Below are 27,047 nucleotides of genomic sequence, written 5' to 3' on the forward strand. Positions count from 1 at the left end.
TGTGTCTGACTTTACTCTTTGTGATCCGATGGACCACAGCATGCCAGGCCTCTCTGCCCATCACCAACTCCTGGAGTTTACCCAAACTCATGTCATGAGATGAGATTAGATTGGCTTTGACCCCCAGCTCTAACATGTCCTTCATAGACCCTTAAGAAGGAGTTGTGATCCTCTACTTATCCTGATTAATGTCTGAAAATTAAGGTTTGAACATTTAAAAACAGAGTCTTTAAAGTTACATAGACCTGAGTTTAAATGTGGCCTTCCATTTCCTAGCTGTGTGGCTTGAGAGAAGTAATTTAAATTCTGTAAACTATTATTTTCTTAAGTTTTAAATGGACAAAATGTCTACTGCATGTGACTGGAGAGAAATGACTAAATATAGGTAAAATATTTAGACTAACGTCTGGTATTAGGCAAAAAGTCAGAGCTCAGAAAGTGTCTATTTTTATCAATATTAAAATCAACCGCAAGTAACATTTAAGCTATTGCTATATGTCAGACATTGTATTACTTACTTTCTTGACTAATTTATTTATCACTCTCTCAGGCTTTCACCAGAGTGTAATGCAGTGGTTGAATAACCAGCTTTGGATATTAACCACTTCACTGGGTACATATTCCTATTGTACCATTTTTTTTTTTATGAAGTAGGTTAACCTTCTTAAATTTCTGTTTCCTCAACAACAAAATGGGAATGTTATCAGAACCAGCTTCTTCCCATTTCTTCAGACATTCAGTATGATAGGGTGTGTAAAGGGCTTGAAAAATGCCTGGCATATGGCAACCATTTAAGCAATGGTGTTTTGTGTTATTATGATTGTGATGATTATTGTCACCTTCACATATTAGGCTGTGTGCTAAGATGCAGGCAGAGAAAATGATTTATCCTTTATAATTCCTATGTAACTATTGTGTGATAGAAAATATCCAAGTCTTGCTGTGAAACTGAGTTCTTCTCTACCTGGCTGTTTGATTGTAAGTAAATAATTTTCTGAGCCTCAGAAGTCTCTTCATTCATAAAGTGATTACAACTGTTTTACATTGCTACTGTAACATATTAACTCAAATCTCCTTACTGAAAACAATACCTACTTATTATTTTACAATTGCTATAGGTCAGAGGGCTTCCCCTGTGGCTCAGCTGGTAAAGAATCTGCCTGCAATATGGGACACCTGGGTTCAATCCCTGGGTTGGAAAGATCCCCTGGAGAAGGGCAAGGCTACCCACTCCAGTATACTGGCCTAAAGAATTCCATGGACTGTATAGTCCATGAGGTGGTAAAGAGTCGGAGACGACTGAGTGACTTTCACTTTCAATAGGTCAGGAGTCTGGCCTGGAATGACTGTATTTTTGGTTAGGATCTCACATGTCTGAAGTTAAGGTATTGTTGGCCTGGGAATTTCTGGATACTCTGGAGATTAATCTGCCTCCAATTGCATTCCAGTTGTTGGTGGAATCCAGTTCCACGGGTTGTAGGACTGAGGGCACTTTTTCCTTTCTTGACTGTCCTTCACTCCTGGAGGCCTGTCACTGGTCTGTACACATGGCTTCTTACGTCTCAGAAGCAGCATGGGCACATAGAATCCTTATCAGGTCTGGGATGCCTCTGAGTTTCCCTACCATTGCATCCCTTCTGCTTTCAGCAAGAGAAAGTTCTCTGCTTTTATAGGTTCAGATGTTTCAACTTGACCTACCTGGATAATCCAGGGTACTTGCTCACATTTAAGGTCTGTGACCCAAATCTACAACATCCATTTGCCGTGTAGCATAAGATATTTTCATGTTCTAAGGATTTGTACATGGGCATCTTTAGGGCACCATTCTCCCTACCAAATGAAATAGTAATTACCTTTAAGTGTATCATGATATGCCAAGAGATAATATATGAAAAGTTGTTTAATATAATATCAGTACAAGTAGCAGTTGTTCAATATATATTAATTTTTATTTTCCTTCATTTTTACCTAAAATACATTAGATTTCTAAAAGACACCTTCATACTTGAATACGGACAATAACTTATATGAAAGTACTTTGAAATTTTAGAAGAGCTAATCAAATTCCAGTTCTTGTAGTTATCATCAGTATTAAAATCAACAGCAAGTAACATTTAAGCTCTTTCTATATGTCAGAGGTTGTGTTATTTACTTTCAATCTTACCTAATACTCTCTCATACTTCCACCAGAGTGCAGTGCAGTGGTTAAACATCCAGCTCTGGATATTTAATCACTGCATTGGGATCATCTTCCTCTTGTACCATTTACTTTACCAGGAACTTAACCTTTCTAAATTTCTGTTTCTTCATCTGCAAAATGGGAATACCATCAGAACTAGCTTCATGCCACTGAAGGGCATGTGCAACAAACAGTGTTTGAGTACTGCAACATTCTGAGATAGACTACTGCATGTAGATATTCTAAGTGGAAAATTACCAGTGGCAATGATTACATGGAAACCTAGAGGTGATTTGGAGCTCATTTCACCTATGACTTGCTAAAAATCAACTGAGAGATATGGAATGATTTAGGTTTGTTTGGTTTTCTGCTTTATTTTTTTTCCCTCCCTTTGCAAAGCTAAGCTTTGTCAGGTTTAGAAAACTTTGATATGCATTATTTATTTTCTCAGGGCAAATATGGAAGGGAATACATATTATATTCACATTCATAAGGATTGTGCCTTCAATGACAAATAAATAATAATTAATTGATGTACTTTATTAATTTATATAATAATATTAAGTCCAAAGTATTCACAAGCCAGATTTGTAGGTTCATGCATTCAGAAAAGGGTGATTTTCTAAAAGTGTTTTTTGTTTTAATGTCCTAAAGCTATGAATATTCAATGTATAATTTGAAACAAAAAAATAAAGACTAAGAAGGAAACCAAAATATACTGTAATTGCATCACCTAGAGCAAAGATACCCATATTATAAAGAGTTTATTTCATGGCTGTGATCACATTCTTTCACTTTAATATATAATTTTATAACCAAGCGTTTCTCGCATAGTCTTAAAATGTTTGTGATATGCTTTTAGTGGGATTGCCTAATCTCCCACTGAGAACATTTTATGCCAGTAATTTCAATTAATGATTATTTCCTCAAGTATCTATGAAGCTCACTGTGCTAAAACTGGGCTTAAAAGGATGAGAAAGGGCTACCCCCTCCCCCAAAGTTTTGTGTGAGAAAAAGACATGTAGAAACAGAAGGGAACGTGCCATCAATTATTTTCAATCATATCTATTAGGTTAACAATATAAATATGCTTCTTAACAAGCATTTATATACATTTTACATTCAGATTATCACTTTAAACTCCAAAAATGTTACCAGCAAGCATACCATTTTCTTGAATTTGCAGCTTTATGGTCAATGTCAAGAATTGTTAATAATTTATCTGGATTTATTAATGAATATTCAATTACCCTAGGACCTTAAAAACTATTCAACAATCCTGAATCTTCAATTTGTTCTACAGTGTCAGGGTGATAATGACCATAAATAATAGTCCCCTCCTTTTGGGGCACTCTAATCTTAATTACATGTTTGCTCCATGCATTCATCTGACTGGAATTTTATGATCCAAATGTGATTTACAGCTGTAAATTAAATAATTATCCGAAGTACTGCCAGGGCTACTGGGACTAGAGTTGTGAAATCTGATCAATCTTGTGGAGCTTAATGTCTCCTAAGAATGGAAACCAGCTCAGGAATTCATAGCCTGTTTTATTGTCTCCTGCAGCCTGGTCATTTAGATCAGGAAAGTGAAAAAAAGAAGAAAATGTATTATCTGTCTCAAACGTGTGGCAGCCAAGTGAAAAGATTTAGAAAGTCATAAAAATTACTCTTTAAAAAAAAGAGTATGGAAACAATTTGATGTGGGTGGTTTGGAAGAAACGGACCAGAATAACTCTTGTCCAGCAGTTCATGAAAATACCTGTCTAGTACTGTACCTTTACATAATCGCAGCAGGCCATATGTTACTTCAAATCTGCTAACAAACAAAAATTTAGAATTTGAGGCACTCTATTCCCACATGTGCTTGAATTATTATAGTCATGAAGAAAAAAGCAATCAAGTACTTTCTACATATAAGGCAAGGATAAAGCAACCATTGCTTTATCCTATATATCAATGGGATATCTATCTATCTATCTATCTATACCAATGAAAACACTGAGGAAAGAGAAATTCCATGTTATTTAAAAGGTTAGAGAGATCTTATTGTTTAGTTGCTATGTCGTGTCCAACTCTTTGTGACCCTGTGGACTGTAACCCCGCAGGCTCCTCTGTCCATGGGATTCTCTAGGCAAGAATGCTGGAATGGGTTGCCATTTCCTTCTCCAGGGGATTTTCCTGACCCAGGGATCAAATCCTTGTTTCCTGCATTGGCAGGCAGATTCCTTGCTGCTGAGCCAGCAGGAAAGCCACCAGGAAACTCACCTGTATCCTGGATCCTCTCTTTTGAGAATAAACAAAGGCTCACAATGATTGTTGCCTACCCCAGTTAACATCGGCCAGACTGTGCAATTGAATTCTGGATGCCATTTTCATGTGACTTTTTTTCCCCTTACGCATTGTGTAACTTAACGAAAATCTTGGTATTTGTTTTGTTTTTCTCTTTCTGCCTTACTTCATGGGCACTGCCTCGTGTAAAATAGCTAGCTAGTGGGAACCTATTGTATAGCACCAGGAGCTCAACCTGGTGTTCTGTGGCGACCTAAATGGGTGGGATGAGAGGTAGAATGGGGGAAGAAGGGGGTCCAAGAGGGAGGGGATATATGTATACATATAGCTGATTCACTTCGTTGTACAGCAGACACTAACACAACATTATAATGCAACTATACCCCAATTAAATTTTTTTTTCTTCCTCCCCACATGTTTTCCTTTCCTTCTGATCCCTATCCTTTAATCAAGAGAGAGGCTTGCTCCGTATTGTTTTACCTTTCAGTCTATAGTGAGTCATTCTATTTCTTAAAGTCCTATTAGACTGTGGAAAGAACAATGAATAAGATGGTCAGCATCCTTTGTCTGATGGAACCAACTACTAGGACAAATAATAACAAGCATATAAACAAATATGTAAAATAATTGCACATGAGGGTGAAGGCTATTAAGGAAGCCATCTGATCACTGAGCTCTTGGGACTGAAGTTAATACTATGTAGGTGGTACTTTAGACACTGTGGCTAGGGAAGTCCTTGGCACAAGGACTTCCTTGTGGGCTTGTAGGAGATGGCAAGCAAGCTGCATCTTGAAGGATGAGGGAAAGGTCTGGCTATATAGGTTCATACTTTTGTTTTTACAAACTTATTGCACAAATTCTAGCATTCTTTTCAAATGACATATATAGACATCCCCAGATGGGAGCCTTCTCTGTATCTTAACACCAAACCTGCCAATGTACACATTTGTAATGATCTTTCTCTTCTTCTGTCATATTATCATGAAATAGGGTCCTGCTGTTCTCTAACATGTACCACAGGTAAAGGATACCGTTGTCAATATATATATATATATATAAAAAAAAACAACTTATTGATGTATTCTGTCTTACTAAGTCTAATCTAATGCAATGTTGATCTTAGTTCCATTTCTCAATGCATAGGCTCCAGAGAGGGAAATTCTCCCCTCTATCCTTCTTGAGTTCTTATGGCTGGACTAATTAAAAATATTGACACAGCACAGATTAATGGGAGAAAAATAAATTTTAATTCATGTGAATGGTATTGTCATAGAAATGGCACGTAAAAAGTGGCCAAATCAGGTAGCTTGTATACTTTGCAGATGAAGAAACAAATTTGTGTGACATTGACAAGACAAGGAAATTCAGGTCTTGAGTGATCAATTAGTGAAGAATCTAAACAGAGTCTAGGCTTGAGGTAGTAAATTGAAGAAGTTACGAGGTTTATTTTTACAAGCTTCTCACCCTGAATTGCCTAACTGTGGTGATAAGGATGTCCTTCTATCTCCAACTGCTGGGGTGTGCCTTTCAAGTGAAAGTGAAGTGTTAATGGCTCAGTCGCGTCCGACTCTTTGCAGCCCCATGGACTATAGCCTGCCAGGTTCCGCTGTGGATTCTCCAGGCAGGCATACTGGAGTGGTAGCCATTCCCTTCTCTAGGGGATCTTCCCAACACAGGGATTGAACCAAAGTCTCCTGCATTATAGATGGGTTCTTTACTGTCTAAGCCATCAGGGAAGCACCTTTCAAATAAGAGATTTATTCCCTGCTTTCAGGGAGACAGAAAGAAGGGTCACCATGTCCCTCTTGCATGGGCCATTTCTTAAGTAATTTTAATTCAAAATAATCAGTATCCCTTTATGGCATATTTTGGGGCAGCTCATCCTGAACCCAAACACATGCCTGCTGTGGGAATTACCTTCCACTTGTTCATCTATCCAAGAAACATATACTAAGCGCCTAATATGTACCTGAGACTGTGTAATAAGAGGCACTTGGAATCCAAAGGTGAGGAGGACAGATGGAAGTCTAATGCTCTAGGATCTTGCATCAGCAATGCTTGTCCATAAGGAGCTCTTTCCTCATTTGCAAATGAGAGTGAATTATTAATCATGAACTTTCTGCTTGCTGTTTTTAAAATGTGCATCATAGTCACTATGTTTTCTCCTTCCTAAGCAAGAGGTAAAAAGAGCATTATTCCTTTCTGTGTTTTTTGTTGTTGTTTAGTCACCAAGTTGTATCTGACTGTTTCATAACCCCATAGATTGTAGCCCACCAGGATCCTCTGTCCATAGGATACTCCAGGAAAGAATATTAGAATGAGTTGACATTTCCTTCCCCTGGGGATTTTCCCGACCCAGGGATTAAACCTCCAACTCCTGTATTGACAAGCAGGTTTTTTACCATTGAACCACCAGGGAAGCCTCTCAGAGTTTTGGGAGAGGATTAAATGAGACCCATATATTGACTAGCTTCAGACTTTTATACAAAAGCAGTATAACACTTCTGTATAATGTAGTACAGTGCCGTGACTATTGTTCTTGGCTCATACTCATTGAAAAGAATTGATCATCATTATTAGCAACAAATATTTACTAAGCACTCACCACAACCAAGTTTCCTCTCCAGAGTATCTTTATTGACTGTACTTCTCAGACTTGTCTGTGGAAACAAAATCATATATTCTGTATTAGGCAATGGCACCCCACTCCAGTACTCTTGCCTGGAAAATCCCATGGATGGAGGAAGCTGGTTAGGCTGAAGTCCATGGGGTTGCGAAGAGTCGGACACGACTGAACGAATTCACTTTCACTTTTCACTTTTATGCATTGGAGAAGGAAATGGCAACCCACTCCAGTGTTCTTGCCTGGAGAATCCCAGGGACGGGGGAGCCTGGTGGGCTGCTGTCTAAGGGGTTGCATAGAGTAGGACATGACTGAAGCGACTTAGCAGCAGCAGCAAGCTACCTAGAGTGATCAGAGCTACTAGAATTACAGAGAAAGGGCATTTTCTGGGTTTATATGTTTGTTTTATTATATTCTAGATAGACATATATTTTATGTTATTTCTTCTTTATGAATTGTTTCTATAAAAGTATATTAGGAAGAAATTCCCATTTTTTTTTTCTTTTTTCTATTTTTTCCCCCTGGTTAAGTAATGTATCTGAGGAGATATTGTTTTTGTCAAGAAAAAAAAAAAAAAAAGATTCTATCCAATAAGAGGAAACAAGATTACACTGAGATCCATGTCAGTAAAGTTTACGCTCTATTGACAAGGATGTTATATCACTGTATAAAATTCTTGCTAACTATCTCTTGAGATGACCTAAAAGAAATCAAATGCAAAGTGACATATGAAGCTTGCAATATTTTTGCAGTATATTTTTTCACCAACCCCCAAAATTTACCAGGACTCAAAGCTTTTTATAATTTAAACCAACTTTGAGCTGATCAACTAAAGATATCAAATCTAGACCAAAACAAATAAATTCCATTCTCTGGAGCAAATTATTTCTTCTAGGCTTTCCCTAGAGCTGCACATTGTTGAATTCACCATTCAGCACCTAAAAAACTCTAAAATGACACATGACAAGCAGAATGTCCTCAGCTTGGATGAAATCCACCCCAAAGTTTGGAACCAGTTTATTATTGTCTAAAAATTACTGCTACAGTATAGTTAATTAAATTGAAAGGTAAAATTTTGCACATTTGATTTGTGTATGGATTAGCATGAAAATATCTTAATTCAACTGGCTTACTAGATTTTTTTGAAGAGATTTGTTTTCTGGTTCTAATTTGTAGTAATTGTTGTAAATGCTTATGGATGCCCTTGCTGATTAAGGCATGTGTTCAAGAACACTCAGTTGTGTTCGACTCTATGTGACCCCATAGACTTTAACCCTCCCGGCTCCTTTGTCCATGGGATTCTCCAGGCAAGAATACTGGAGTGGGTTGTCATTTCCTACTCCACAGGATCTTCCCAACTCAGGGAATGAACCTGCTTTTCCTGCATTGGCAGGTGGATACTTTATCACTGAGCCTGCTTATGCTCTTGATGGTAATCAACACATCAACCAAGAATAGACTACCAGAAATGACAAACTTTCTAAATATAGATTTTACCATCAAAATGTGATTCATATCTCCTCTCTGTTCAACTAGCCTAGTTCTAGACTTTTAAATTCCCATTTGCACTCTTTTTACAATTCCAAACTGGTTTCCTCTGTTGGGCTTTTTGTCCGTTACTCCATCCTACATTGGACAACCGCATCAATCTTAATCAAGCACAGAACACAGTGTTAACTCCTTAGCATGGTGTCAAGATCCTCAATAGTCTAGTGCTGATCCAGACCATTAATCCCCTTCATTCACCCATTCCTAGACTGCAAGATACTTACTCTATTCTTCATATATTCCTGTTTATGTGCCCTAGCTTGGATTGTCTATGGCAATATTGACATCATCTTCATCTCTGACTATTGGCGTTTGAATAGTCAGAGTGCTCTATGAATGTTAAGTAATCCTGTTAACCATCTTTAGAATAAAATCCATATAGTATATAAATCACTCTATAAACTTATTCTACCTTTTTCTCATCCCTTATTCCTTGATGATATTCAATATACAAAAGTGTGTCCATCTTGCTAACTTGGATATCACATATGTATTATATATTGGTTGTTGATATGTAGTAGAAGCAATAAATGTCCTTTTACAATGTCAGGCATATGTGCTTAGACATCTTTATTTTATTTTTATCCAGAATACCAATCTTCTTTCCATAATTTCCCTTTCACAAAAGTTTGACCCCATTATCTATTTTTCCTCCTTCAAGTTTAAGTTTAGCTGATATTTCTTCAGGGAATTTTCCCCTAAAGGACCCTTAGGCAAAGTTGAGTATCTCATGATATCCATGAATATATTTGTGTCATTGTACTTAATTTTTATACTATGTTTTCTTATCATCCCTAGTTTGTAAATTCATTGAATGCAGGGATCTTTCATATCAGAATTTTATAAGGCCTACCACCAGATTAGAAATACAGTCAATATTTGTCAAAATGTTGGATTTACAAATGTCTATTTATGATCATAATTTGTGATCTAGAACTACACTTTCATGAAGTCCTTCATATTTTTGTCCATTGGAAAAATGTTTTTCTTCCTCTGAATCTCCATATCATTTTTTTTCATTGAATTTATAATTTTCTTCCCTTCAATATTTGAAATTATTGAGTGGTTAACTTCTCCAGACTAAACTGTGAAATATTTTAGTAAGAGCTATGTTTCATTTTTTTCTGTACTCTTCTAATCCTGGCACAGATTGTAAAGCTGATGGTCTTTTAATGCATTTCGAGTAAATGGATGGTTAGATGATATATACTAATGTTTAAAATATATTCACTAGAATGGGCTACTTCTATTGGAGTATTGGGTAATCATCTAACCCAAATTCTACTTCATGATGAAATCCTTACATTCACAGTAACAGAGAAGCATCTTATGGGGTCCACTGTATGAATGGTGGGGGAGGAGGAGGATCGGCATAGTGCACTGGAGATGGAGCTGATGTTTATGTTGGCATGACACTTTGTGGTTTCCAATTATTTCACTTGATTCTGACTAAAGGCTGCCAAAGCAAGCAAAATGAGGAGTCTTTGCTTACTGCTTTCTTTTTAGTTTTTTTTTTTTTTAAAGAAAAATCCTTATTAAGTAATAACCCTGTTCTAGGCATTGTGCTAAACATTGGACACACAGGAGTAGAAAACTAGAAAACGGTCCCTGAGATATTACTCTAATGATGAAAACGTTGTGTCTGAGAGAAATTGTTTTACTAACCCTGGGTCACAAAGTAAGTGCATGGAGAGAGTTTAGCATAAGAATTTTCTGTCAATTAAGACATAAGGTTAAGAAATAATGGAGTCTGGCACTCCATTGCATTATCTTATTTTCAAATAATTATTTTATTTACCCAGAGGCAGAAAATCAGTAAGCAAAATCTTTATTGTAAATGTGAACATTTTCCAATGATAATCAAGATTATATTAAGAAGCAAGAATGATTTTTTTTAGATTTGTTGCAGTCAGCTATTGTTATAACATCTTCTAGACAATTTCAGAAACATATGATGAAGACTAGTATCAAATTTGAGATGTACTGATGTTTAAAGGATGAATCTTAGATTTATAGACAGAAAGATTTCATAAAGAAACAACTCTTGAGTCTCAAAACTTAGACTAGAAAGTAAAATAAGTACTTCTAATTGTGTAAATAATATTTTATACAGAAATTATTTCTTACTGAATCATGTATTGACACATGATATGCATATTTTGCATTCTATAGTAAAGTCACATTACACCATATATTACAATACATATATGATGTATATTTTTCCTTTAGTATTTTGTGGTTGTTGATATTCTGTTAAAAAATGAGTTGTACATGTATTTTTTGACCATGAAGTAGTAGCAAGCAAGGAAAAAAAAAACTCACTTGGGTGAAAATTTGCTATATGGAATTCACAAAGAGAATAAAGCATATGTGGATAATTGGGGAACAGTCCTACGAAACATGGTGAACATCTGTTGGGAGCACAGATGTTAACTGCTATTTGGAGAAGACAGCATATTAATTCATAGCAATTATTTCAAATGGTTGGAAGACTTCAGGTTGACAAGACACATTTGTTTTCTTTTACCTTTCCTTTTTTTTTTATGTCAGCAGTTATTCCGTGGAAATATGCAAGCAATTCACTGTGGAAAAATGACAGGCTCATCATTTAGAACTCTAACTCTGGCATGTTGGTGATATAAATGATCTGAGACTGTCAGTCTGCCCCAGCCTGACTTAGCCAACCCTGAAAGACTGTATATAAATATGAACTAGCACAAAATATGAAGGAGAAACTGGCCAAAAAAAAAAAAAAAAAACTGTGCTAACCTTATATAGCTTATTGTTGTTTTACATAAATTGATGCATTTCATCCTCACAACTTTCATAGGAGGTAGCTCCTACTTCATAAAGAAAGAAACAGAAGGAGAGATAGGTAAGGGGAACAGGTTACACCTGGTGGAGCTAGGGATCAACTCAGGCAGTCTGGTCTCAAGAGCTGTAACTTGAAGAACATAAACTCATAAATGTACATGCATGTGGGTTATGTACATTTGGTTGTGTGTACAAATCTTATAAAGTTATAGTAGGTTTTCCTTTGCATATCTTCTTAGTACTTTTACCCAAATGCGGAATCAGACTTTGATGAATATAAATAGCAATCTGTTCATTTATTCAGTCATCCACACATTGTTTGAGTCATGTAAGACACATTGTTGGTGAATGAATGTATTAGTAAATGAATGAGTAAGTTCATAGATGGCAGAATATAATAATTAAAAATGTGAGTAAATGAAGTGAAAAAAGGAGTTAATTCACAAATCAATAAATGTGTTAGTATAAGCTTTAGTCCCCTCCTCACCAAATAAAGAAAAAGAGAGGCCTCTAAATTTATGAAGTTCCTAAGAAGTAATTTTTAAATTAGTAAATACCTAAGTACAGTAGAGTGTTACAAGGAAAAAGTGGAGTGAAAAGAAAAGATGTATCATTCTAAAGTGGCATCCTAATCTAACCATGTATTAGAATCTTTTAGAAACCTTTGAAAAAAAAAAAAAGAAAAAAGATTCATAACCAGTGCTCCTGTCTAGACAAATTTAATATGAGTCTTGGGAGCTAAATGCCAGGCATGTAAAGTTGCCCCACATGACTCCAGCGTGTGCAGCCATTATTTGAGAACCACTAGTTGGGCAAAGAGAGCTCTCTCGAGAAATTTTATAGGAGACAATTTTCTGTTTCAGTCTTAATAAGTTGAGAGGCTTTGCTAGGATAGATCCATTGAGGGGGCATGGGTAAGTATAGGGACCCACCCCCAGACATGGGAGGAAAGGCAAGGGAAAAAAATTGCTAAATACAGAGAAAGCTCTTGGTAGAATTACAGTTGACTCGGCTTCTGCAGCCTCTGAGCCCCTGGGCCCTTTGTCTCCTTCTATCTGCCTTGACTCCTTTGGCAGTCAAGAATTAAAACCTCCAGCTGGGCTGTGGTGTCCTGGACTTATTTAGGATAATGGCCTTTATCGATTGTGGTTCTCTGCCTGCAGGCCTCTTAGGACGTTTCAGCTTCAACTTTGACTTCAGACTCATACTTCCCTAAATAGCTTCTAAATGGCTTTTAAAATGCTCCGTCTAAATTACTTAAAGGCTTACCTCAGCCACCCCATCAATTTCTAGAGAACAAGCTCTTGCCAACAATCAAGATTTTGTAGCACTTCACCAGTCCAGTAAACGCTCCAGTCCTTGCCCTGAGCAGTTTACCTCAGTCAAGTAGGTGTGACTAGCTACTTAAAAATACATAAAATGCTATGATTTGGAATCAGACCCAGAAATGCTGACTCTCTTCCTATTGTTAGAGCTGTTAACTACTTTACTGAGCGTTTCATGTCATTTTGGTCTGACAAGAGAGTGGCTATACGATTTTGTGCTGCTCATGCTAAAAGAATCTGTATGGTACCTTTAAAATCATCTGAGAGGGTCTTTAGATGCTTTGACTATTGTCCTTACTGAATAACAATGACAATAGCTAATAGTTCTCATAGCTTGTGCTGTTGAGCATTTACTCTGTGCTAGTCAATATCCTTAGCACTTTGTATGTATTCATTTATTAAAAGTCCTCAACAATCCTGTGAGAGTAGCAATTTGTAATTTTTAATTTATAGGTGGCAAATTCATATCACAGAGCAGTTATGTAGCTTATTGAAGGGCTCTAGGCTTTTAAGGGGTAGATCTGGGAGACAAATGCAGGTAACCTGGTTCCTGAGCCGGTGTGCTTAATATAAAACAGACATGATTCATGTCTCGATTCTTACGTCCTTAATGTTTTGACATGATAAATAAATAAGACCGTTTTGCAGAGTGTTTACCAGAGTTCCTGATCATAGCAAATCAGTTCAGTCAGTTCAGTTGCTCAGTCATGTCTGACCCTTTGCGACCCCATGGACTGCAGCACGCTAGACTTCCCTATCCATCACCCCTACAGGAATCCTATTTATTTTCCATTTTGCAACAAAAGAAACATATCCTGACAGGTGATTGACTTTTTTGAGCTCACATCAGATCAGATCAGATCAGTCGCTCAGTCATGTCCGACTCTTTGCGACCCCATGAATCGCAGCATGTCAGGCCTCCCTTTCCATGACCAACTCCCGGAGTTCACTCAGACTCACGTCCATTGAGTCAGTGATGCCATCCAGCCATCTCATCCTCTGTCGTCCCCTTCTCCTTCTTCCCCCAATCCCTGCCAGCATCAGGGTCTTTTCCAATGAATCAACTCTTCGCATGAGGTGGCCAAAGTACTGGAGTTTCAGCTTTAGCATCATTCCTTCCAAAGAAATCCCAGGGCTGATCTCCTTCAGAATGGACTGGTTGGATCTCCTTGCAGTCCAAGGGACTCTCAAGAGTCTTCTCCAACACCACAGTTCAAAACCATCAATTCTTCGGCACTCAGCCTTCACAGTCCAACTCTCACATCCATACATGACCACAGGAAAAACCATATCCTTGACTAGACGAACCTTTGTTGGCAAACTAATGTCTCTGCTTTTGAATATGCTATCTAGGTTGGTCATAACTTTCCTTCCAAGGAGTAAGCGTCTTTTAATTTCATGGCTGCAGTCACCATCTGCAATGATTTTGGAGCCCAGAAAAATAAAGTCTGACACTGTTTCCACTGTTTCCCCATCTATTTGCCATGAAGTGATGGGACCAGATGCCATGATCTTCGTTTTCTGAATGTTGAGCTTTAAGCCAACTTTTTCACTCTCCACTTTCACTTTCACCAAGAGGCTTTTTAGTTCCTCTTCACTTTCTGCCATAAGGGTGGTGTCATCTGCATATCTGAGGTTATTGATATTTCTCCCGGCAATCTTGATTCCAGCTTGTGTTTCTTCCAGCCCAGCGTTTCTCATGATGTACCCTGCATATAAGTTAAATAAACAGGGTGACAATATACAGCCTTGACGAACTCCTTTTCCTATTTGGAACCAGTCTGTTGTTCCATGTCCAGTTCTAACTGTTGCTTCCTGACCTGCATACAAATTTCTCAAAAGGCAGATCAGGTGGTCTGGTATTCCCATCTCTTTCAGAATTTTCCACAGTTTCTTGTGATCCACACAGTCAAAGGCTTTGGCATAGTCAATAAAGCAGAAATAGATGTTTTTCTGGAACTTTCTTGCTTTTTCTATGATCTAGCGGATGTTGGCAAAAAAAAAAAACCTATGAGCTCACATAGGTAATGTTAGATATGAGATCGTGTCTCATGTCATCCTTCTACTCTTTTCCATAGCCTTCAAAGAGATGAGAGATTTCAGGCTTCTCTGGTGCTCAGTGGTAAAGACCTTGCCTGTCAATGCAGGAGACTTAGGTTCGATCCCTAGGTTGGAAAGATCCCCTAGTGGAGGAAATGACAACCCATTCTAGTATTTTTGCCTGGAAATTTCCACAGACAGAGGAGGCTGGCAGGCTACATTCCATGGGGTCACAAAGTGTAGGACATGACTGAGTACACACGCATGTGGGAAAAAAAGAAAGAGATTTCAAATAAATCCTACAATTTGGTAAAGCAGCATAACTCTGCCTCTCCCCCACCCCACCCAATTTCTCTTCCTTCCTCCTTCTCCTTTCCTCTGTCTCTTTCTTTCTGAATAGGATTTCATGACACTCATATGAAAGTTATACAAAGACTTACAGGGTTTATATATTACAAAATGTTCTGCTGAGTTTTGCAGACACAGGACATGACACACACAAGCCAGATTGCAATAATGTGCATTATCACACCTCCTGATGTGACTTCAGCCCTTTCTCTTCTGATATGGTTTCTCCAATTGAAAGTAAGATGAAAGCAACATTATTGTAAAGATAATCCTAAAGAACTTTGGATATATTTGCTTTTATTATTTCATTCATTTATAAGTGCTGGAACTTAGTAAAACGTGCCTTGCAGTTGGCCTCAGAATTGTGCTACTACAGGATGTCATGCCTGGTTTATTATGAGACTTGACAAGGTGGTGGTTGTGCCCGGCTTGTTTTGTGATTGGTCAGCTGCTTGCTTGCTTTTACTTTGATTTATTATTTGTGTGGACTGGACCCTTTTCTTTTGATTGTAATACATGTTCCCCATCCTATTCTTAGAAGGCTCTGATTATTAAGTGAGGACAAGGCCCCCCAGAATTTGTATTTGTAAATTATTGTATCCACAGCCACAATATTTGGGAACCAACTCCAGGCAAAGCTTAATATTCTATACTACAAAATGTCACAAATGACTCCTTTCAACCATTCCCTCCTGTCTATATGATGGTGTCTTCTTTCATTACACAATAAGTGATAAAAACTAGGGGTTTCCAAGACTCAGAAACTTCATTTCATACTTGCTCCTATAAAAGATGAGAGCAGTTACATACAAATGGCTTGATCATTTTTAAAGTGTCAGATCTTTGCTCTCTCAGGATCCTTTACCACAGAAGAACATTCATATTTCTTCTAGTTCTCCTAATAATAACACTAAAAATAAAATAAAATGAATAAGACTCCCTGTGTCTCCAGTCTATTGCCAACTTTAATTCATAACAGTCAGTATTAATTCAAGCCTAAGGTCCCTAGGAAAGATAACAGATGCCTGGACTTTTTTTTTTTTTCCTACATTTGATTTTCTCATGTTCCATCAAGGTTGGCTAAATCTATTTAGTCCAGATTCCAGCCCCAGGCATCTCTAAATGTGTTCGTTTAATACTTTGTCATCTTTCTTTTTGCATTCTTCATGGAGGTTAGAGAGTTTTATATTAAGCAACCACAATAAAGTGTTTCCTGACAAGTTAAAGATTGATTCTGGGAACCTCCATCAAATACACAGAATTGATTTTTCTTATTTTGTACTGAAATCACAAAATGCTTGTTGAAAAGCATCTATATGCAGGATCTCCCCTTTAGGGATACTGGTATGAAAGGAATATTTACAGGATTTCCCTTCCTGTAGCTCATCGTGTGAGACAGAAAAAGTTGCACAAACCAGGGGATTGTCATGAATCTAGCATAGAAAGGACAGGAAGATGGTGCCAGAACCAGACATGAGAAATAACTAGAGTTCACATCACGAAGCCATCTCATCTCAGAGAAGTTGTTTGTATTTCTCAAGCCTCAGTTTGCATCCCTGTAAAATAGGCTTTCTAATATAAGTTATTGAGGAGGTTTACTACAGTAAAGAATATTATCAAATAAATTTTCAAATATTTAAAAAAAGACTCTCCTACAAATACAGAATGAAAATACAGGAATTCATTAAAGTTATTAAATCATTAATGCAGAAACAAAGAAATATGATAAAGCATGTATATCTTTTTATTTATCTGTTTTATCTTCCATTTCTTTCATTAATATCTTACAGTTTAAAGTTCTGAAAGTTTAAAAATAAAATAAAATTAAAAAAAAATAAATAAAGTTCTGGTCTTTAACATCTTGTTTAAATTTATTCCTAGATGTTTTAATATTTTTTGATGCAACTGTAAAAAAGATTGTTTTCTTAATTTTTCCTTCTGATAGTTCATTCTTAGTGTATAGAAACAAAACAGATTTCTGCATATTGATTTTATTTATATCCTGTAACTTTACTGAATTGTTGTGTTAGTTTTTATGGTAGAGTCTGTAGGGTTTTTTATATAAAATATTATGCCATCTGTAAACAATGCAGGTTTATTCCTTCTATTCTGAATTGCATGGCTTTTCTTTTTTTCTCTTTTCTGATTGTTATGTCTAGGACTTGTAATACTATGTTGAATGAAAATGGTGATAGAACACATCCTTATCTTATTCCTGATCTTAGTTTTAAAGTTTCAACTTTTATTTAGAGTATTATGTTGTGTGGGGTCTCATTTAGAGTATTATGTTATGTGGGGTTTTATTATGTGGGATTTTCTTAAATTACCTTTATTATGTTGAGATATGTTCCCTCTATTCCCACTTTGTTGAGAATTTTTATCATAAATGACTGTTGAATTTTATCAAATGCTTTATATGCATCTATTTAGAAAACCATATTATTTGTATCCTTTATTTGTTAGTGTGATATATCACATTGATTGATTGATGATATTTATTTTGGAATAAACCCCACTTGATCATGATATATGATCCTATTTATGTATTGTCAAGTTTGGTTTTGTAATGTTTTGTTGAAGATTTTTGAATCTATTTTTATCAGGGATCAGATCAGATCAGATCAGTTGCTCAGTCGTGTCTGACTCTTTACGACCCCATGAATCGCAGCACGCCAGGCCTCCCTGTCCATCACCAACTCCCGGAGTTCACTCAGACTCATGTCCATCGAGTCAGTGATGCCATCCAGCCATCTCATCCTCTGTCATCCCCTTCTCCTCCTGCCCCCAATCCCTCCCAGCAGCAGAGTCTTTTCCAATGAGTCAACTCTTCACATGAGGTGGCCAAAGTACTGGAGTTTCAGCTTTAGCATCATTCCTTCCAAAGAAATCCTAGGGCTGATCTCCTTCAGAATGGACTGGTTGGATCTCCTTGCAGTCCAAGGGACTCTCAAGAGTCTTCTCCAACACCACAGTTCAAAAGCATCAATTCTTCAGCGCTCAGCCTTCTTCACAGTCCAACTCTCACATCCATACATGACCACAGGAAAAACCACAGCCTTGACTAGACGGACCTTTGTTGGCAAAGTAATGTCTCTGCTTTTGAATATGCTTATCTAGGTTGGTCATAACTTTCCTTCCAAGGAGTAAGCGTCTTTTAATTTCATGGCTGCAGTCACCATCTGCAGTGATTTACCAGCTTGTTATTTCTTTTTTTGTGGTATCTTTGTCTGGTTTTGGTATTAAGGTGATGGTGGCCTCATAGAATAAGTTTGGGAATGTTCTTTTCTATTTAGTTTCTTGAAATATTTTGAGAAGGATAGATATTAACTCTTCTCTAAATGTTTGATAGAGTTTACCTGTTGTACCATCTGGTATTGGACTTTTATTTGAAACTCTCTGCTTCCTGGACTTGGATGTTTCCAAGGTTCTTTTGCCAGGTTAGGGAAACTTGCAGCCATTATTTCTTAAAGTAATTTTTCTGCCCTTTTCTCTTTCATCTTTCCCTGGAATCCCTATAAGGTGAATGCTACTACTCTTGATCTTGGTGCTATTTTTTTACTCCCTTCCCCCTTAGCAGATTCGGTGTTGACAAGCCCCATCTCTGTCACTCTGCATTAATCTAGCTAACATTGTGCAGAGCGCCCTAGCATTTCCCTGAGGACTCAACCTGCTAAGGGGCAAGGGAGTAAAAAAATGGCACCCACCAGCACTTTAGCCCCTGGGTATATTTCCACCAGATCCTTGCCCCTTGAGCTATCACCCCTGAATTTAATGAATCTCCTTCTTGCATGACCCAGGTGTTTTTCAGGCTCTGACCTCTGTGCTGGGACTTGGAGTAAGAGAGTCTGAGTGTAAGGTCTTTGAGAGTGGAGTCTCAATCTCCCACAGCTCTTCCGTCAGTAATCTTCGTAAGGGCAGAAAAGGTGGTTTGTTCACTGCAGTAGCCTTTCATCCTGTGACAGTGTCTGATACAGAGAAGGTGATAAATATTTGAACAATTAAAATGCTCTGATTGGACAGAGGGAGTAGAAATCTGAATGATGCAAGATGAGAATATAGGTGGAGTGGGCTAAAAAAAAAACATGATAAATGATGAAAGAATCTCTGGCTCATTATTCTGAATTTTGACCTATTTGAAATGGAAAAAAGGATAAGGGGCATAAAGTTCTATTTTGTCATCTGAAGTCATTAATTTGCCCCATCAATCTCTTTGCCTTCTCAGTCATTAACTCTTTACCTATAGTCATTACACGTGAAGGAAATGGCAACCCACTCCAGTGTTCTTGCCTGGAGAATCCCAGGGATGGAGGAGCCTGGTGGGCTGAGGTCTATGGGGTTGCACAGAGTCGGCAATGACTGAAGCCACTTAGCAGCAGCAGCAGCAACATTACATGTGAAGAAGTTTTAAGTAATAACATGACTTATCAGTTCCAATGAGTCAAAGTAAAACTTGTCAATGAGAGTTGATATTTCAGTCAGGGAAATAAAAAATATAACTTTGAAATGATAAGATAGCAATTACAATTTAAAAATATAAAGCAAGATATAGAAATCTCATTGCAGATTTTATATACATCTGAAAAAAAATCAAGACATTCAGGTTAGTTTTTCAAGGCTGGCTGTTAGCAAGGTTTAGAATCTGTAACAAAAGTAAGATTTATTTGATAGCAAGGCCTGTCCTATTTCCACTAATTCGTGCTAGGAAAAAGGTTAGATGCTGTATCCCAGCTTTACAAGGTAATGGATTAAGGAGACAAGCCAATCAAAGAATCAGTTTTTTAAAGGACTAATATTTTATTAGATGTTAAAAATTCTAATGTAAATATTCTACCATAGTTCCTTACATAATGAACATTAGCATTTGGGATTATTCTTCAGTTTAGTTCAGTTCAGTCGCTCAGTTGTGTCCAACTCTCTGTGACCTCATGGACAGCAACACGCCAGGCTTCCCTGTCTATCACCAACTCTCCGAACTTAGGCTCATGTCTATCAAGTTGGTGATGCCATCCAACCATTTCATCCTCTGTTGTCCCCTTCTTCTCCTGCTTTCAATCATTCCCAGCATCAAGGTGTTTTCCAAGGAGTCAGTTCTTCGCATCAGGTGGCGGAAGTATTCTTCTTACTTATCATCTATTTTTAATGAGTTAAGTGAAACACTAATTTAACCAAGTGATCATTCTCTAACCTGTAAAGAGGCATAAATACACTCTCAATTATCATATTAATGTGATTATGATTTACATTTCACCTATTAAACTCATAAAAAATAGAGTTAAAATAATTTTTTTTTATTCCCAGTCACTAAATCCTTCTATACATGTCATTAAAATTAAGTATGGAAGGAAATTCACAACTGTAACAGAAATTGAGTTCAATTAGGGACTCATTATGAAGGCACAGTGAAATTGATTTGCAACTGTATCTTTTTGAGCTTCCATTTTTAATGTTAATAATAAAATCATAAATTTGATGAGAAGAGTCATTAAAGTACTTCATAGGAAGGGTTATTCATTACTTCAAAAGTGTATTATCTGGAACTTATTCCCTTCTGCTACCAAGGTTTGTCATGTCCAAGAGATAAATGATGCTGAATATAAACTAGTTGGCTGACATCAGTTACCATGATCCACATTCTCAGTAATTTATGTTCCATACTATTGTTCTTTTATGCCTTGAAAAATAATTCTCCTTTGCAAGTATTACCTTTTTTAAGATAGGTGCTGGCTATTGTATAGGCTGTTTCCTAAAGACAGAAATAGGTCCAGTGTGATCGCATGGTAAAAATTGACCTCAAGATGACTATATACATTAGTGGTACATATGTATGAACAAAGTAACATGAAATTCTGCTTAAATAATCAGTAAAGGATCAAAACAGCCCAGGAGAGAGTCACGCAAAAGAGGGCAAGCAAGAGATTCCAGGCATCATAAGATTTTTCAGCCAGATTTCAGGACAGAGCCTATGTGTATTCAAAGTCTGTACTACAATTATGGATGCACTAGGGTATAGGCATACTCACCATTTCACACAACCAAATGTGTGTGTGTGTGTGTGTGTGTGTTTTAATTGTTATTACCCAAAACTTAGTAGTTTAATAAGGCTCCTACTTATTATCTCATACTGTAGGCTAAGTCCAACATAGTCTGGCTAGATTCTTTACTTAAAGCTCACAAATCTGAAATCAGGGTATCAGCTGAACTGTAGTTCTCACCTGGGGCTTGCGACCTTCTTCCACGCTCACTGCAGTTAGTAGAAATCAATTTTTGTCCTGTTCTTCTCACATGAACTTTTGATCTTAAGTCAGCAACGTGGTCATGTTTCTCATATTTTGAAACTCTCTGACTTTTTCCTCTGTCTTCCTTCTTTGTCTCTTAAGGATTTATATGATTCTATTGCACTAGAATATAATTTATTTCTCCCCAAAATCTAGAATAATCTTTTCATTTTAAATTGTCTAGTTAGTACACGTAACTACAGACACACTTCCTTTTGCCATGAAAGGAAACACAATCATGGAAGGAAAATGAGAGGTCAAATATCAAGAGGTCAACACTCTGCCTCCGAGAACTAGAAATTAGAAGCTGGAACTCAGAGTCTGAGAGACGTAAGTTTGGAGAACGTAGAAGTTGGATTTCATACAGTAAGAAGTACTTTCTATAGTTTGTTAAACCACAGTGTTGTCTTGATCAAACATAGTGAGAGGCTCCAAAAATTTTCATAAAGTCTTGGATGTGGGAAAAATAAAAGGGAGGATTATATTCGGAGGCATTTGTGATATTTTGAGGCTAATATTCATTCACTCTTAGTGGCAGGGTATCTGGCTATAAGCTGTAGGGCTCCTCAGTATGACATTGGTATGTGGTCAGGATTAAGCTCTTAGGTAGTAAGAATCCAGCTGCAATGCAGGAGACCTTGGTCTGATTCCTAGGTCAGGAAGATCCACGAGAGAAAGGATTGGCTACCCACTCTGGTATTCTTAGGTTTCCCTGGTGGCTCAGTTGGTAAAGAATCTACCTGCAATGCAGGAGAACTGGGTTTGATCCCTGCATTGGAAAGATCATTGGAAGGAGGGTATGGCAACCCACTCAAGTATTCTTGCCTGGAGAATCCCCATGGACAGAGGAGCCTTGTGGGCTACAGGGCTATAGTCCATGGGGTCACAAAGAGTCGGACATGACTTAGAACAGCACAGTATATATTTTATTTCCCTCAAGAATTTGAAAATAATATTAGTACTGATATTTTAGTTAATGCAGCTCATATCTATACCCTTGCAAATGAAGGCTGCATTTTTCATGCATAAAATACCTTTAAAATGAAAAGAACTGTGGAGTTGTAGGTTCACCTATATTTCATTTAATCTGACAACTGCAAAATGAGTAAATAATCTCTGAATTCTGATTAAATTGTAAATGCCTTTGAATTATTATGATCATCATCTATTGAGATTGTCAACAATATACTTAGCACTAGATAAAATACTGGAGACATAACTTCTACCCAAGAGTTTTTAAATCCACATTGTATTAAGTACATGCTGTGTGAAATGTAATTTATCTCAAGTTGACCAATCTTTTTCATTAAAATTCTATTTACAATACCGGGCAAACAGGTAATTACACTTTAAAATAAAGTAATCCAGTGTGCTTTATTAATGCATGTTGTGAGTAAAGATAGTCCCTTCCCATCGAGAAAAGATATTTTATAGACTGCAATCTTGGTTTCATGCAGTCATTTTTGAAAGTATTTGCTTGTAGAAATATAAAAAATCAAGATGAACTTGAATGTTTTAGCTTAAATCATACTAATCAGAAAAACCAATAAATTTTCATCATGATGACAGCATTATATATTTAGCAGAGGGAAGTGATTTTTATTTAGTATCTCCTCTATATCAGATACAAAGCTGTATGTTTTCTATATTGTAAGGAATCATAAAAATAATATAAAATATAAATATCTTTATTTCTATAAAAGAAGAAAGTAAGATACAGAGAGTTAATTCAAATGTCCAATTTTTCCCATAGGTGACTGGAATCTGACCCCTACTTGGCCTTCATACTTCTTTTCTACAAGAAGAGTCATTCATAAGCAATTTCCTGAGAAATCATGAGATTTCTCATACTGCTTTGAAAATCCTGTTCTCAGTCAGGATTTTTGTACCCATGTTTTGTACCCATGCAGTTCTTCAGATTTCCTATTTTGATTGCTTAACTGTTGATAATCAAGATAGTTGAGTACCCAGAAGCTCACAAGAATTCTGAATCACTGAAATGATTGAGATATTTTTAAAATTAATTTTATAAGTCATCTTGTTAGGTTACCAATAGGAGAGTTTTTGAAACAGACCTATATATAACATGCATTAGTACTTCTGTGACCCTCATACTGAATAGAACTGGCCTTGTGACCCAAAGAACTGAAAATGAGTCTGGGAAATATAGTTTAACTAAAGGCCCCATGACAAAAAGAGGAAACCATTTGTAAGTAGCTAGCAGGCTCCATTACAAATTCTCTCATTGTCTTTTGTTACCCATGAATAAAATTCATCCTTTTTTTCACACAACCACCTTTTCTAGAAGAACAAAACTTATATTTCAGGTACAATTTCATTCAAAAGACTTTGCCCTCTCCTCATCTGGACTAGTTACTGCTTCTTTGAACTTTTATTGCATCTCATGCATACTGAAATCACAGAACTTTCAGACTGTTTGAATCTCTCCCAAGTAATAGAGCTTCATTTTTGTGTTTTGAAAATTTGGCATAATATCTGGAGTTATTAATTCAGTGAGTACATTAAAGATTGTAAAGGCATCAGATTTTCATTAAATAATCAAATAATATTATTCATTGAATTTTCCCATATTAATTTGTATTAAATATAATATAAATAATTGCAAAATAATGCTGGGCAAAAACATTTTCAGATACCTTTAATAAACTGTACTCTAAAATATCTTTAATCTCTACTGATAAAAAGTTATAGACAGTGTTATTACTACTGAGATTTCCTGCTCATATTTTTAATTGAAGGAGATGCTAAATTTCAGGAAGAAATTCATGAAAATATACAATATTTTACACAAATTTGTAGACCTCCAAATTCTATCAATGTGTATACCTTATGTTCAGAATGTCTATGTTAAATTCTAAATTATTTAGGGATATAAAGATTTTGTATAATTCAACTTTGTACTTTCCATGGTCTTTAAAGAATTTTTTTTTTTAAGAATAAAATCATTGCTTATACTTTTTACGTTAGAAATATTCCCCTGAATAAGTTTAGATTATTTCACAGTCCTCATAACAGATGTCAGATAAGAAAACAAGTTTTACAGAGTTAACCAATTAGCCTAAGACCACAGAATTAGAGAGAGGAAAACTGAGAACTGAAATCCATGCATCTTTGAATTTAGCTATTAAGCACTGTAGCCAATGATGACATGGGGTACATTCAAAATCATCTGAATTCAAATCCTGTCTCTGCCATGTCAAAACTATAAATTTACTCAAGAAAATCATTTACTGTCAATGGGAATTAGTTTTTGAAATAAGAGTCTGACACAACTGAGCGACTTCACTTTCACTTTTCACTTTCATGCATTGGAGAAGGAAATGGCAACCCACTCCAGTGTTCTTGCCTGGAGAATCCCAGGGATGGCGGAGCCTGGTGGGCTGCCGTCTATGGAATTGCAGAGAGTCAGACACGACTGAAGCGACTTATCAGCAGCAGCAGCAATACTCCATTGTGTATATGTACCACAGCTTTCTTATCCATTTGTCTGCTAATGGGCACCTAGGTTGCTTCCATGTCCTGGCTATTATAAACAGTGCTGCGATGAGCATTGGGGGTACACATGTCTCTTTCAATTCTGGTTTCCTCGGTGTGTATGCCAGCAGTGGGATTGCTGGTTCATAAGTCAGTTCTATTTCCAGTTTTTTAAGGAATCTCCACACTGTTCTCCATAGTGGCTGTACTAGTTTGCATTCCTACCAACAGTGCAAGAGGGTTCCCTTTTCTCCACACCCTCTCCAGCATTTATTGCTTGTAGACTTTTGGATCGCAGCCATTCTGACTGGTGTGAAAGGCCCCTCATTGTGGTTTTGATTTGCATTTCTCTGATCATGAGTGATGTTGAGCATCTTTTCATGTGTTTGTTAGCCATCTGTATGTCTTCTTTGGAGAAAGGTCTATTTAGTTCTTTAGCCCATTTTTTGATTGGGTTGTTTATTTTTCTGGAACTGAGCTGCAAGAGGTGCTTATATATTTTTGAGATTAATTATTTGTCAGTTGCTTTGTTTGCTATTATCTTCTCCCATTCTGAAGGCTGTCTTTTCACCTTGCTTATAGTTTCCTTTGTTGTGCAAAAACTTTTAAGTTTAATTGGGTCCCATTTGTTTATTTTTATTTTTATTTCCAATATTCTGGGAGGTGGATCATAGAAGATCCTGCTGTGATTTATGTTGGAGGGTGTTTTGCCTGTTTTTCTCTAAGAGTTTTATAGTTGCTGGTCTTACATTTAGGTCTTTAATCCATTTTGAGTTTATTTTTGTGTATGGTGTTAGAAAGTGTTCTAGTTTCATTCTTCTACAAGTGGTTGACCAGTTTTCCCAGCACCACTTGTTAAAGAGATTGTCTTTAATCCATTGTATATCCTTGCCTCTTTTGTCAAAGATAAGGTGTCCATAGGTGCATGGATTTAGCTTTGGGCTTTCTATTTTGTTCCATTGATCTATATTTCTGTCTTTGTGCCAGTACCATCTTGTCTTGATGACTGTGGCTTTGTAGTAGAGCCTGAGGTCAGGCCGATTGATTCCTCCAGTTCCATTCTTCTTTCTCAAGATCGCTTTGGCTATTCGAGGTTTTTTGTATTTCCATACAAATAGCAAAATTATTTGTTCTAGCTCTGTGAAAAATACCATTGGTAGCTTGATAGGGATTGCATTGAATCTATAGATTGCTTTGGGTAGTATACTCATTTTCACTATATTGATTCTTCCAATCCATGAACATGGTATATTTCTCCATCTATTTGTATCGTCTTTGACTTCTTTCACCCGTGTTTTATAGTTTTATATATATAGGTCTTATGTTTCTTTAGGTAGATATATACCTAAGTATTTTATTCTTTTCATTGCAATGGTGAATGGAATTGTTTCCTTAATTTCTCTTTCTATTTTCTCACTGTTAGTGTATAGGAATGCAAGGGATTTCTGTGTGTTAATTTTATAATCTGCAACTTTACTATATTCACTGATAAGCTCTAGTAATTTTCTGGTGAATTCTTTAGGGTTTTCTATGTAGAGGATCATGTCATCTGCAAACAGTGAGAGTTTTGCTTCTTCTTTTTCAATCTGGATTCCTTTTATTTCTTTTTCTGCTCTGATTGTTGTGGTCAAAACTTCCAAAACTATGTTGAATAGTAGTGGTGTGAGTGGGCACCCTTGTCTTGTTCTTGACTTTAGGGGAAATGCTTTCAATATTTCACCATTGAGGATAATGTTTGCTATGGGTTTGTCATGAATAGCTTTTATTATGTTGAGGTATGTTCCTTCTATTCCTGCTTTGTGGAGGGTTTTTATCATAAATGGATGTTTAATTTTATCAAAGGCTTTCTGTGCATCTATTGAGATAATCATATGGTTTTATCTTTCAATTTGTTGATGTTGTGTATTACTTTGATTGATTTGTGGATATTGAAGAATCCTTGCATCCCTAGGATAAAGCCTACTTGGTCATGATGTATGATCTTTTTAATATGTTGTTGGATTCTGTTTGCTATAATTTTGTTAAGGATTTAGTAAAAGCATTTTTAAAGTAAAGTACTAAACGGTAAGCTATTATGATTTAGAGAATCTTTCAGTATTTTTTTTCTC

The sequence above is a fragment of the Bubalus bubalis genome, chromosome 5 (assembly GCF_019923935.1).
Source record: "Bubalus bubalis isolate 160015118507 breed Murrah chromosome 5, NDDB_SH_1, whole genome shotgun sequence".
Lineage (NCBI taxonomy): Eukaryota > Metazoa > Chordata > Mammalia > Artiodactyla > Bovidae > Bubalus > Bubalus bubalis.